Source organism: Haemaphysalis longicornis, unplaced genomic scaffold (genome assembly GCF_048455015.1).
Source record: "Haemaphysalis longicornis isolate Haplotype H1 unplaced genomic scaffold, Haemaphysalis longicornis Haplotype H1 scaffold_11, whole genome shotgun sequence".
Classification (NCBI taxonomy): Eukaryota; Metazoa; Arthropoda; class Arachnida; order Ixodida; family Ixodidae; genus Haemaphysalis; species Haemaphysalis longicornis.
The window spans coordinates 20,276,789-20,280,893 of NW_027526214.1; the positions used below are offsets into that span (position 1 = coordinate 20,276,789).

Below are 4,105 nucleotides of genomic sequence, written 5' to 3' on the forward strand. Positions count from 1 at the left end.
GCCGCCCAGATGGATCACGTAGTCCAACGAGCCAACATAAGGAGTGGTGGTCCGTAACAATTGTAAAAGGCCGTCCATAGATGTAAGGGCGAAACTTATGCACAGCGAAGATGACAGCCAAACATTCTTGCTCAGTCACTGTATAATTTTTCTCAGGTTTGCTGAGCGTGCGGCTGGCGTAGGCAATCACATGCTCAGTGCCGCGAAGTCTCTGCACAAGGACTGCTCCGATTCCGATGCCGCTGGCGTCCGTATGCACTTCTGTAGGAGCAGCCGGATCGAAATGGCGTAGTATTGGCCCCGACGTCAGAAGAAATTTCAGTTGAGAAAAGGAGGCTTCGCACTCAGATGTCCAGTAGAAAGGAGCATTTTTGCGTAACAGAGAAGACAGAGGAGAAGCGAGCTCTGCAAAGTTTGGTACAAACCGACGAAAGTAGGAGCATAGCCCCAGGAAACTTCGTAGGTCACGCACAGACTTTGGCTGCTTAAACTGACTCACGGCTTCAATCTTTTGTGGATCAGGTCTAACGCCATCTTTGTCGACTAGATGCCCCAACACTAAGGTCTGGCGCTCGCCGAAGCGGCATTTTTTTGAATTTAGCACAAGGCCGGCTTTTTCTAGGCAGTTCAGGACCATGTCAAGGCGGGTGTTGTGCTCTTCAAAAGTGCGTCCAAAAATTACTACGTCGTCGAGGTAGCACAGACAAATCTCCCACTTTAAACCACGCAAAATTGTGTCCATGAACCTTTCAAATGTAGCTGGGGCATTACAAAGGCCAAACGGCATGACGTTAAATTCAAATAGCCCGTCAGGAGTCACAAAAGCCGTCTTCTCTTTGTCGACCGGATCCATCGGAATTTGCCAGTAACCAGATCTTAAGTCAACTGACGAAAAGTAGGAGGCGGAGTGCAGACAGTCGATAACATCATCTATGCGAGGAAGAGGGTACACGTCCTTCTTTGTAATTGCGTTCAGGCGTCTGTAGTCAACACAGAATCGCCAGGAACCATCCTTCTTCTTCACCAGGATTACCGGCGCTGCCCAAGGGCTAGCTGATTCCTGTACCACTCCCTTCTGTAGCATCTCGTTGATCTGGTCTGCGATGACCTTCCTCTCGCCAGGAGAAACCCGATACGGTTTTTGCCGGAGCGGGCGGGCGGTTCCGGTGTCTATGCTGTGGCGCGTGCGAGAAGGCGGGATTTCGGTCTTGTTGCCGGGGTTGGTGGAAAAGTCAAATACTGTCGCATGTCTTGAAAGGACATGGGCTAACGCCTCCCTCTCGGCAGAAGAAAGACCTTTGTTGATCATCTTCAAAAGCTGTTCGTCACGCGTAGCGCAGTCACCCTCGAAATCGCCAGTTTCGTCACTCACTGTTGCCAGGGGTACTCTGGTATCCTTTTCAAATAGTGCAAGCTTCATCCCTAGCGGTAGAACGGTACTAGCGGCTGAGCAGTTAACTGCGCATATGGAACTGTGCCCACCGTGTACGGAAATCAAACAGTGCGGCAACAAAACATCCTTCTTGACGCAGTTCGGCAGAATGGGCTCAACAATTGCACAAAAGGAAGGCTCCACAGCACCGCATACCATGACAGGTATAAAGGACGCCGATCGGGGAGGTAGAACCATGTCTTGCGAAACAACCAAAGCGTGTTCGCTCGAACGTGAAGGTTCTTCGGCAAGTGCAGAGTAAAGAACACTGCTTACAGAGAGTTCGCCAGTCGCACAATCTAACTTAGCACCACATTCTTGCAAGAAGTCAATACCGAGAATAACTTCGTGTGTAGACTTCTGAAGTACCGCAAATTCTGCTTTGAAGCTTTTGCCCCCTAATGACTAATTCACAGTACAAGTACCAAGGGGCCACAACGGTTCACCACCAACGCCTCGAAATGTGGCACTGCGATCCCGGCTGAACATTACTTTAGTCCCAAGGCTGTCTTTAAATGCCTTACTCATCACAGAAACTGTTGCCCCAGTGTCAACCAAAGCCATCGTGGGCACACCATCAATTAAAACTTCAATCTTATTTTTGACCATGTAAACGGGCAGAGGTATATTTCGTAAAGGCTGTCCGGCGACCTCACCTCCATCGGCCGCGCCGGCTAGTTTCCCGGCGGTGGCGACATTGGACGGCGGCGAGGTGATGGAGACTGGCGCTGGCGTAGAGGCGGTGGAGTTAAACTTCTGTCCGAAGCGGGGGAGCCATTGCGTGGACCGGTCGGCTGGTCGTTACGTGTTGACGACAGTGGTTGATACCATCGAGTGCCAGGGTTGAGTTTATTGGGCCCAGGAAACGTGTACGTGGGATAGTCGTTGGGTCCTTGGCGCCGACGGCGACAAAACCGCGAAATGTGGCCGACTAGTCCACATCGATAGCAGGTGGGTGGTTCGCGACGAGGATACTGCTGACCAGGCGAGAATTGCCTTCTTGGAAAACTCGAGCGATGGTGCTCTTCCGGGTAGTAGACGTGCTGTGTACGATGGGAATCACGATGAAAATCTTCCCGTGGCTGGTAGTGGGGCGCCATAGTGTACACGCCCCTTCGCTGGTAGTCGTCCACGTCGGCAACGTTGACCGACGGCCGTGAGGAGCCAAAATGTGTTGTTGAATGGCAACAAGTAGGTGACGCATCGCGGAGGCAGCTTCCGTCGCGAGAGGGTGTCCAGCAACGAGTTACGTCTCCATGCCGCAGGAGCTCCTCGCGAACGATTTGTCGGATAGTCGCAGAGAGGTCGGCAGACGAGCTTACGTCCACGCTGGCCACCGTTGTGACGTTGGCCAGTCGGCCAAACTTGGGCGTAATTCGACGCGCCTTCATAGTTTCAAACGTACGGCAGTGGCGAATCACATCGGTGACCGTATTCAAGTTGTCCTTGCCGATAAGGAAATTATATACGTCTTCCGCGATCCCCTTGAGGACATGCCCAACTCTGTCATCTTCTGGCATGCTGGCGTCAACGATCCGGCACAGCTTGAGGATTTCCTCAATGTAAGTTGTACATGTTTCCCCGGGCACTTGCGCTCTCTGGAGAAGCGTCTGCTCGGCCCTCCTCTTCTTCGCTATCGAGTCACCAAATCACTTCCTAATTTCTTCAACAAACCGTTCCCATGTGGTCAACGCTGCCTCGTGGTTTTCAAACCACGTCAGTGCTGTCTCGTCCAAGTAGATTTCGACGTTCGCGCGTCGGGCCACAGCGTCCCAGCGGTTATATTTACTCACTCTTTCATAATGAGTGAGCCATTCATCCACGTCTTCTCCGGCCTTCCCTGAAAATGACCGGGGTTCCCGATGGGGCTGCCAGCTGCCCGTCGGGGGTGTCTGGGAACTGCCTGCAGGCGGAGCCATCGTTTCTTGGATGGGCGGGAGGCCAGCAACGCGACGGCTTCGGCGCAGATCCAGGGACTGTGTTGTCCGCGGCGTCGTACCCCGCACCTCTCACCAAAAACTGTTACGGTGATGCTCAGGCGTCGAGGGGTGAGCTGAGGGTTTATTTAAAAAAAACCAGGGTGAGGACCGTTTCTGAGCGTCGAGTCCGAGCCCTGGATACGCGAAAAGCACCTCGTTCTTCTCTTCGTCGTCCCGGAATTTTCGCTGGCGGGATTGGCCTGTGCCATAGTCAATGCCATCTACTTCAATTCAACAAGTTATGTAGCGTTACAATATATATATATATATATATATATATATATATATATATATATATATATATATATATATAAATCAAGAAACCTCGGTAACAGCAGTAGCGGAGGGTTTATTTCCGACGTTTTGTCTTCGAGGCAAGTGTTCTATGGGAATGATGGCTTTGGTCACTTCGGAAGATAGCATACATGCCGAAAGTGGAAAGCGGGTTTACGAATGGTCAACGATACCACACACAAACATACGTGCATAACACAAACAAGAAGCGGGAATCTTCCTTATTAGAAGAATGAACAACAAATGAACAACGAAGAGAGAGCCGTCAATATAGTTGGATGGAAAAAAGGGAAGGAAGGGAAAAGAAAGAGCACTGAACAGGAATTTGAGTGGTTGCGGTAATGGGAAGAGCTAGAAAGCGTCCGAAAGTGGGGTTGTGGAACAAGGGAGAGAAAGCAAT

The 4,105-nt window shown here is 51.2% G+C and overlaps 1 pseudogene; it reads right to left on the reverse strand.

Moving 5' to 3' along the window:
• Window positions 1–2,106: 2,106 nt before the first annotated feature.
• Window positions 2,107–3,351, reverse strand: LOC144160596 (uncharacterized; annotated as a pseudogene).
• Window positions 3,352–4,105: the final 754 nt, after the last annotated feature.